Genomic DNA, 10841 nt, shown 5'->3' with positions numbered 1-10841 from the left:
AAACAAACTCTTCTCTTTGAATGTGGATGAACATTGACAAGCAAAGGTTGTAAGAAAGAAAAAAAATATTATTCAGAACTCTGCTGTCTATTGTAATCTCTCCCATACGCTCTACATTCCTCCTCACATATCTCCCTAGATACACTGAATAGATTGATGCAGGCTCTCAATATGTCTGAACACATTGCACTCGTTTTCATGTATCTTTCTCCTCAAATCCATCACTGACACCTAGAGACGTCATACATTCAACTGAACACATTGTGTACAAAGAGAATCTCAAGTCATGGCCTTTACTGCCCTTCAGCCATCCTGAGATGCTGAAAACACACAACTTTATTTCACACAGAGTCTTGAGCAAACACATACACACACACACACACACCACACACACACACACACACACACACACACACACACACTTTCCCCTGCAGGCAAACACAAAGACTGACAGTTGGGACAGAAGTGCTCCTTCCTGGTTATCGAGGTCAGGATGGGGTCAGAGCTGGGAGGTGACACTGAGGGAAAGTGACATCACAGAGACCAGAACAGAGCAGAAAACTGCTTGACTGCCGGCTGTCCCAAACAGAGATGACAATGACATTGCTGTCCTTTCCTTCGCTATCCAACAACATCAGTCTGGAGCAGGGGAGATATCAATCCCATGGTGCCTAAACAAGGATGCCACGAAACTTTCTGGCACTCTAAACCACTGCTGTGCTGACTTTATGTTTAGTACTGTAGTAAAGATACTTTGCAATACATACACACACATCCTTATCATTAGCGGCAAAGAACTGTTAAATGTGTTTATTCTGTATGCACTGCACAATGTGCTAAACACACCAGTATCAGTTCCTGATGGCCGAAATGCCTCAACGCCTTTATTCTATACAGCATGCAGATTTCACCTCATAATCACACAATACAAAAACACCTTCTTAAAAACATTTTGCACCACATTGTACATTATTTTGTGTACATAAATAATTATCTCTAGTCAACTTTGAGGAATCCAACCTCGCTAAATAACATTGAAAACGTTCCCATTCTGGTTCAGATGTAAAGGACATGCCAATGAAATGGGCAGGTAGGTTGAGGAGATGGATACTTGTAGCTCTTACTTTTTCTCTCCATCCCTTCTTTCTCCACCAGTGAGTGTGACTAAAATGAGATGAGGAGTAAATGTCTCCTCTCCCTCTTCTCATCCTGAGTCACTCGTCCCCAGAAGTCTGGGGAGTGGGCGTCCACAGCTCACTTTTACGCAAGTCCCCACTTCGCCTGCCCAGGCTAGTGTCTACCAAACCATGTGCCGCTCGCTCTGCTTTTCCTTCAAGGAAGCCACGTTTACTCCACAGTCACATGTTCAGCTTATGTGTTAGCTGCTAAAGCAAGGCAGGGAGGCTTCACACCACTCACTCTGGTGTCCCCATGGAGCCTGAGTTCACAGAAGCCAAATAGAGCATGTGCTTGTCGGCAAATCAGAGGATGGGAGGCCTTTGACTGCGTTGTGCTACAATACTATGTCAAAAACAGCCAGGAGAAGTTGTAAAGCAGCTTTAAAACAAATAAAACATAATGGCTTATGAAGCAATGGTATGAGGTTAGAAAATTCTATGGTTACCCTTCAGCCTCACAGGTACAGTACCATGAACTATGTTTAAACTGAAACCATGGCTATGTTCCAATCAAGTGTCCATACTAGCAAACCTCGTATAACACATGCCCATTACATTGCATAATTCTAAGTAGTATGCTAGTGTAAAACCCAGAGTGTGGTTTGTGTCTGACTGGTCTTGGCTTTCTTGATGCCATTCATGTTTCCTAGATCCTCCACATCGATGACCAAGCCTGGGTCTTTCTCCTCTGACCCAGTTGTCTCCTCACCACTATTGGACTCTACCAGCACCTCCTGCAGAGAGAGGGAGAGGGGAGAGGGAAATAGAAGGAGAAAGAGGAGGAGGGGAGGCTGCAGGTGAGAGGGAGAGGAGTAGATAGTGAAAGGTGATGGCACAAAGAGAGAGATGGACAGAATAAGAAAGGTAGGCGAGAACAGAGAGAGTAAGTGGGAGAAAAATAGGGAGAGATCACTCACTCCTTGTACACGAGAGACCTGCATCACTTACTTCAAGCATCTCCTAAAGAGGTTGAACGTCCTTCAGGTTTATGAAGGCATAAATCCACAACTAATCTTAAATACATCCATGATTAAACACATCCAGGACCCAATATGGGATACATTTGATTAAAAGTCATTATATTTTGTTGGAGCTGCTTGATTAAATAAAGATAAGCATATGCATGAAGTTCCTCGGGGTACGTGGATGATTAAAATGATGTTGCCAACCACATGTTCATCGGCGTTGGCAAGATTAAATAAAGCCTAACTGGATGCACGGTAGATAAATCATAATGATTAGCCTTCACACTAGTTTATTTCTACACTCTCACCCCTGATGCATAGATTGCTGGAGACAGCAGGAGGAGAAAGTAGCGCAGCGAACTCACATTATCATGACAATATGAGAAAGAGGGTATGTGCATGCATGTGTTTTCAGTATAGCAGTAGTGTCAAGGAATCCCCTCCAGATAAAAGTGTAATAAGAAATACCCTATTGTGGACAGAATAAACCTACATTGAGCTACGTGAACCATGAATCAGCTCTATGAGATAGCATTAGTAATGGGAGGTGTGCATGTTAAGAGTAGTTAAGTTCAGTGTTTCCTCAGAGCTGAGCTGTTCTGGATATGCCTGGTCATCCGCAGTATTCTTCTGTGGTTTCTTCCTGTTCCTGGTCTTACAGGAGCCGCCCATCTTACAGTTTCCACTACAGGTCTTCTTCTGTCCTGCAACCAGGGCCTGCAGGCTGTTCAAGAACTTGGTCTTCCAGACCAGGAAGTCAGCCTGCACGCTGCCATTATGGGTCTTCACAACTTTGCAGTTGCCATCTCCTCTGGACAGAAAACAGATGCCGCTCAGCATCCACAGCCACTTGTCCACATTCCTACTCAACAAAACGAGAGGGAAGTCTAGAGAAAGTGGATGGTTAGCTATTGGACAGGAGATAACAGTCATAGTGGTAATGATAATCAACTGAATGAGCTTAGTATTCTAGTGTGTACAAAAAGAGGAATGTAATAATGTGCAAAAATATCCATAAAAGTATCAGACAAGCAAAGAAGCGGATTGCATTTCATAAGTGTAAGTAGCAGCACCACACATAGTGGAAACATATCGATAGGAGACATTTTTTGTCAGATCTCTTACCGTATTGTAGTGGCTGGCATACACAGAGTTGCCCAGGCCAAACATTGCACATCTCAGTCCTTTCAGGTTAGTTTTTCCATATCTGAAGTCAGTGGATGCCTCCTCCAGCCACTTACAGACAATTCAGCAATCTCTGTGGGCTGTCCGTCAGTGTACGTAGCCAATAGGAACACACAGACCGACTTGTTGGAGCACTGGAGAAAAAGATGTGCCACTTTCCACATTTTTTGATGACAAGTAAACAAATGCTGAATATGTAGCATAGACATATAGAATAAGGATAAAGGATATCTCTGGTATATACTGTATTTCCAGTGAGAGACAGAAATGACCTCCATTTCCTTATAAAGTCAATACATTTGCGCAGAGCCAAATTAAGTGCACTTCATAGGAAACAGGATGCAGCTATGGACAACCTACTGCATTGCATGCAACCAGAGTGAAAGTAGGAATCAATAAAAGATCAGCTGCATTGGGAGCACTATGATAAAGTATGAGGACAACATTTTGAATGCAGAACAAATCTCCAATGCAAAGCAACATTGTAAATTATTTAAGCCCTACAGGGTAGCCAGGGTACGGTGCCCTTAGCCCCATGGATTCCTACGGTAAAGAGCTGCCGCAGCAATCTATGCTGCTCAAGGGAGAAAGCATCATGACTGATCACTGGGTAGAGAGAGTCAATGCACTGAGCATCTGTAACTAGATCTCTGGGCCGCCGGCCGGGCCGAGCACCCGTGGTCATTTCTCTTTGGAGAGAGGGATTTTTATCTCCAAACTGTAAAGTATCCCTGTTGAATAAATGGCAATTTCCTATCAGGCTGCTGCATCAGGTGACCAATCCACTCAGATGGAGTGGATTATTGTCCAACAAAATGGAATATTGATGAAAATAATAAATTTTTCCTGGTAGAACAGGATTTATTTAACATTTGCCAGCCATTGGTTTGTTGAAAAAAAAAAGTTATAATAAAAAAAGTGACAAACTTGGGGTTGGAAGATTATGCCAGTGAAAGCTTTAAGACTGTATAGTTTTGCTATTTCATCTGTTTTTCTGTCAGCGAATACAAGTCGAATTCCCTAGAAGCTATGATAGTAGCACTTCATTACTGCACAAAATCAAGTGGTGCATTCGGAAAGTATTCAGACCCCTTGACTTTTTCCACATTTTCTTACGTTACACGGCCTTATTCTAAGATTGATTAAATAGCTTTTTTCCCCCTCATGAATCTACACACAATACCCCATAATAACAAAAAAAAATGTAATATCACATTTCAATAAGTATTCAGACGCTTTACTCAGCACTTTGTTGAAGCACCTTTGGCAGCGATTACAGCATTGAGTCGTCTTGGGTATAAAGCTACAAGCTTGGCACACCTGTATTTGGGGACTTTCTCCCATTCTTCTCTGCAGATCCTCTCAGGTTGGATAGGGAGCGTTGCTGCACAGCTATTTTCAGGTCTCTCCAGAGATGTTCGATTGGGTTCAAGTCTGGGCTCTGGTTGGACATTCAGAGACTTGTTCGGAAGCTACTCCTGCATTGGTTGTGTGCTTAGGGTTGTTGTCCTGTTGGAAGGTGAACCTTAGCCCCAGTCCGAGGTCCTAAGCACTCTGGAGCAGGTTTTTATCAAGGATCTCTCTCTACTTTGCTCTGTTCATCTTTGCCTTGATCCTGACTAGTCTCTCAGTCCCTGCTGCTGAAAAACATCCACACAGCAGGGCGGTGCCACCACCAGGCTTCACCGTAGGGATGGTGCCAGGATTCCTCCAGACGTGATGCTTGGCATTCAGGCCAAAGAGTTCAATCTTGGTTCCATCAGACCAGAGAATTTTGTTTCTCATGGTCTGAGAGTCTTTAGGTGCCTTTCGGCAAACTCCAAGCGGGCTGTCATGTGCCTTTTACTGGGAAATGGCTTCCATCTGGCTACTCTACCATAAAGGCCAGATTGGTGATGCTGCAGAAATGGTTGTCCTTCTGGAAGTTTCTCCCATCTCCACAGAGGAAGTCTGGAGCTCTGTCAGAGTGACCATCGGGTTCTTGGTCACCTCCCTGACCAAGGGACTTCTCCCACCGGTTGCTCAGTTTGGCCAGGTGGTCAGCTATAGGAAGAGTCTTGGTGGTTCCAAACTTCTTCCATTTAAGAATGATGGAGGCCACTGTGTTCTTGGGGATCTTCAATGCTGCAGAAATGTTTTGCTACCCTTCTCTAGATCTGTGCCTCGACACAATCCTGTCTCTGAGCTCTGTGGACAATGCTTTCGACCTCATGGCTTAGTTTTTGCTCTGACATGTACTGTCAACTGTGGGATCGTATATAGACAGGATTGTGTGCCTTTCCAAATCATGTCCAATCAATTGAATTTACTACAGGTGGACTCCAATCAAGTTGTAGAAACATCTCAAGGATGATCAATGGAAGCAGGATGCACCTGAGCTCAATTTCAAATCATGGCAAAGGGTCTGAATACTTATGTAAATAAGGTATTTCTGTTTTTGAAGTTTAATAAATGTCCAAACATTTCTAAAAACCTGTTTTCACTTTGTCATTATGTGGTATTGTGTGTAGATTTCTGAGGATTTTTTATTTGATTTAATCAATTTTAGAATAAGGCTGTAACGTAACAAACTGCAGAAAAAATTAAGGGGTCTGAATACTTTCTGAAGGCACTGTATGTGAATGATAACTTGTTACCATACTATTAAATGTTATAGTTACTCACAAATTTAAACAGGACTGCCCAGATAGATACCAATTAAGGTAAGCATAATTATAGAATCATTTTCTTCCAGGTTAAAGGAAACATCATATACCTGATAAGCTAGTCTGTCATCTGGGTCAATGGTGAAAAGTATTTGTGTAAAAATACTTTAAAGTACTACTTAAGTCGTTGTTTTGGGGTATCAGTACTCTACTATTTATATTTTTTATAACTTTTACTTTTACTTCACTACATTCCTAAAGAAAATAATGTACTTTTTACTACATACATTTTTCCTGACACCCAAAAGTACTCATTACATTTTCACAGGAAAATGGGCCAAAATGGTCCAATTCAGTCACTTATCAAGAGAACATCCCTGGTCATCTCTGATCTGGCAGACTCACTCAACACAAATGCTTTGTTTGTAAATTATGTCTGAGTGTTGGACTGTGCCCCTGGCTATCTGTAAATAAAAAATAAGCAATTGTGCCATCTGGTTTGCTTAATATAAGCAATTTGAAATTATTTTTACTTTTGAGTATATTTTAGCAATTTCATTTACTTTTGATACTTAAGTACATGTAAAACCAAATACTTTTAGACTTTTTCTCAAGTGGTATTTTACTGTTTGACTTTCACTTTTACTTGAGTCATTTTCTATTAAGGTATCTTCACTTTTACTCAAGTATGACAATTGAGTATTTTGTCCACCACTGATCTGGGTCATAATCTTTCATGTCGATCACTTCAGCTGGAAAGCCCAAAGCCTTCACCTCCTCTTCTAGCTCTGTAGCAAAGCCTTGGGACTAATTCATTATCAATTAAAGTTAATTCCTGTGTGAAATTCTGCTCATAAAAACCTAGCCCATTCATGTAGTAACACTAGCAACTATCACTCCATTCACGAACCTATAGTGCCTTCAGAAAATATTCACACCCCTTGACTTTGTCCACATTTTTTTCTGTTACAGGCGGAATTTAAAATTGATTAAATGTAGTTTTTTTTTGTCACTGGCCTACACACAATACTCCATAATGTCAAAATGGAATTATGATTTTCATTTATTTTTTACAAATTAATAAAAAGCTGAAATGCTTTGAGTCAGTACTTATTCAACCCGTGTTATGGACAGCAGTGGAGAAGGTGGAAAGTTTCAAGTTCCTCGGCGTAAAAAACATCACGAACAAACTGAAATGGTGTGGTGAAGAACAGTGAGGCTTCTGCCTACATACAGACTTGAAATCATTGGCCACTTTAATAAATGGATCACTAGTTTGAGGGGAAAATTACATATTTACCTGATTTATTTAATATTAATAGTTAACAATTAATATTTAACTAATAGTAAGACATTTCTGTCCTACTAGTGTCTGTGTTTTTATGGTCTCCACTCTAGTTCCCTTCAGCTAATCTGGCGTATGGTCACCAGAGATGGCTTGAGCTGACAAATGAGTTAAAGACTGCATTACATAGACAATAATGTGTTTTACTAGTGATAGCTTAGGAGTAGAACAATCCCTCATTGTCTCAAAATCATCCTTGCTTCTGGGAAACTAAGCCAGGGTGGGGTTAAGACTAGAGGTCGACCGATTATGATTTTTCAGTGCCGATACCGATTAATCGGCCGATTTTTTTTTTATTATTATTTTTATTTGTAATAATGACAATTACAACAATACTGAATGAACACTTATTTTAACTTTATATAATACATCAATAAAATCAATTTAGCCTCAAATAAATAATGAAACATGTTCAATTTGGTTTAAATAATGCATAAACAAAGTGTTAGAGAAGAAAGTAAAAGTGCAATACGTGCCATGTAAAAAAGCTAACGTTTAAGTTCCTTGCTCAGAACATGAGAACATATGAAAGCTGGTGGTTCCTTTTAACATGAGTCTTCAATATTCCCAAGTAAGAAGTTTTAGGTTGTAGTTATTATAGGAATTATAGGACTATTTCTCTCTATACGATTTGTATTTCATATACCTTTGACTATTGGATGTTCTAATAGGCACTTTAGTATTGCCAGTGTAACAGTATAGCTTCCGTCCTTCACCTCGCTCCTACCTGGGCTCGAACCAGGAACACATCGACAACAGCCACCCTTGAAGCAGCGTTACCCATGTAGAGGAAGGGGAAAAACTACTCCAAGTCTCAGAGCGAGTGACGTTTGAAACCCTATTAGCGCGCACCTGGCTAACTAGCTAGCCATTTCACATCAGTTACACCAGCCTAATCTTGGGAGTTGACAGGCTTGAAGTCATAAACAGCGCAATGCATTGCGAAGGGCTGCTGGCAAATGCACGAAAGTGCTGTTTGAATGAACGCTTACGAGCCTGCTGGTGCCTACCATCGCTCAGTCAGACTGCTCTATCAAATCATAGACTTAATTATAACATAACACACAGAAATACGAGCCTTAGGTCATTAATATGGTTGAATCCGGAAACTATAATCTCAAAAACAAAACGTTTTTCCTGTCAGTGAAATACGGAACCGTTCCGTATTTTATCTAACGGGTGGCATCCCTAAGTCTAAATATTGCTGTTACATTGCACAACCTTCAATGTCATGTCATCGTTACGTAAAATTCTGGCAAATTAGTTCGCAACGAGCCAGGCGGCCCAAACTGTTGCATATACCCTGACTCTGCGTGCAATGAACGCAAGAGAAGTGACACAATTTCACCTGGTTAATATTGCCTGCTAACCTGGATTTCTTTTAGCAAAATATGCAGGTTTAAAAATATATACTTCTGCGTATTGATTTTAAGAAAGGCATTGATGTTTATGGTTAGGTACGTGCAACGATTGTGCTTTTTTCACAAATGCGCTTTTGTTAAATCATCCCCCGTTTGGCGAAGTCGGCTGTCTTTGTTAGGAAGAAATAGTCTTCACAGTTCGCAACGAGCCAGGTGGCCCAAACTGCTGCATATACCCTGCGTCTGTTTGCAAGGGAAGTGACACATTTTCCCTAGTTAAAAGAAATTCATGTTAGCAGGCAATATTAACTAAATATGCAGGTTTAAAAATATATACTTGTGTATTGATTTTAAGAAAGGCATTGATGTTTATGGTTGGAGCAACGTGTACCTAAGCATTGTCATTAGCATTGGAGCGGCTGGGTGTGAACTTGGCTAAGTAGTTGAAGTAGCTCCATTTCTTTTATGGCTGAGATCTTCTGTGGATCTGGCTTGATTCCATTCGCTGTGAGAAGATGTGCGAAGTAGCTGACCTCTGTAGCGCTGACTGTGCTCTTCTCGGGATTGAGCCAGGCTCCTCTCTCGCAGGGCATTTGCAGCACTGCACGAAGGTTTCTGTCATGTTCCTCTTTGGTTCGACCATAGACAAGGATGCTGTCCACAATTGCCACAACTCCGTCGAGGACTTCGTACACATCGTCGATCTTTCGCTGAAACTCGTCTTGGGCTGAGATAATCCCAAAAGGCAGGCGACGGAACCTGTAGCATCCAAACGTTGTTTTGGACGTAGTGAGCTTAGATGACTCTTCTGTGAGCTTGATAGCCCAGTAGCCTGATCTGGCGTCCATGACACTGAAGTAGCGTGCTCCCGCTAGCTTGTGTGTGATGCCAAGGGTAGTGGGGGCATTTGATAGCCTTGTTCAAATCTCTTTGGCCGAGACATACTCTGAGCTTGCCTGTGCGTGGTTTCTCCACCACCACTAACGAGTTTACCCAATCTGTCGGTTCTGTAACCTTGGTGACTATGTCAGATTGCTCCATGCTCTCCAACTCTTTCTTCAGACGGGCGAGGAGAGCAAGGGGAATCTTTCTCGGTGGGTGGACCACAGGGGTTGCGTCTGGGTCAAGGTGAATGGTACATTCTCCTGGGAATAGTCCTAGTCCTGTAAAAACATCAGCAAACTCCTCCATTACATTTTCTGTCTCCACTGGTGCAGTCACTGATAAAACTAACTTGATGAGGTCCATGTCTAAACATGCTTTAAAACCTAGCACTGCAGGTGCGCAAGTGTCAACAATGAAAAAGTCGAACATCATGTCACAATCCTTGTATTTGAAGTTGAAAGTGCATGTGCCTTTAACTGGGATCTGTTTACCACCATAATCAGTCAGTCTGCGCGTGGTGGGCTGTAGCTCACACTCAGATGTCAAGCTGCGGTACTTATTCAGAGGAATAATGTTTACTTGTGCACCAGTGTCTAGTTTGAACTTTATCTCTGCGCCTTATGTTCCTATCTCAATGTCAGAAAAGGCTTGCCCTGTCTTTGATATTTGATTTTCTGTGTCACTGAATCAATAAATAGTTCAACAGCATTTGACTCTTTGATTGACATTTCATCTTCACTCACTGAGTGTACTGTTTTTCCACGGTAAGCTCTGCACACTTTTGCAAAGTGATTCCATTTTCCAGATTTAGTACACGGTTTGCCTTTAAATGGGCAATTTACCTGTTCGCCATGCACTTTGTATCCACAATAACCACGTTTTGGGGCGTTTTGAGTCTGTGTCGCTCTGTTTTGGAGTTATGTCTGTCTCCATTCTGAAGCGAGCTCTCTGGGCACCGGAGGTGTGCTTTGATGTCTGCCTGACTGCATGCACTGCTTGTTCACGTGATGCGCTCATGCTGCTGCACGAAATGGTTTTCATCTGAACCTGTGCTAGCTCATGAGATATGGCTATGTCGATAGCTTTGTCCAGCGTTAGCTCAGACCCAACATTCAAAAGTTTCTCTCTCACTCGCCGTGAGTGTATTCCAAATACAATACAGTCCCTCGCCATCTCATCCTTGTTTGCATAATCACACTCCTTCACAAGTAGACACAGCTCAGTCACAAACTGTTCAAATGATTTGTTTGCTCCCTGTACTTTCTCATGGAATTTGT

The 10841-nt window shown here is 41.7% G+C and overlaps 1 pseudogene; it reads right to left on the bottom strand.

The window, feature by feature from the left end:
• Window positions 1–474: 474 nt before the first annotated feature.
• LOC145857958 (S-adenosyl-L-methionine-dependent tRNA 4-demethylwyosine synthase TYW1-like) lies at window positions 475–9927 on the bottom strand (annotated as a pseudogene).
• Between the last annotated feature and the right edge of the window lie 914 nt (window positions 9928–10841).

Source organism: Salmo salar, chromosome 09, assembly GCF_965601325.2.
Source record: "Salmo salar chromosome 09, fSalSal1, whole genome shotgun sequence".
Classification (NCBI taxonomy): Eukaryota; Metazoa; Chordata; class Actinopteri; order Salmoniformes; family Salmonidae; genus Salmo; species Salmo salar.
Note: the sequence above shows the minus strand (reverse complement) of the source record. Positions and strands in the feature narration are given on the sequence as shown.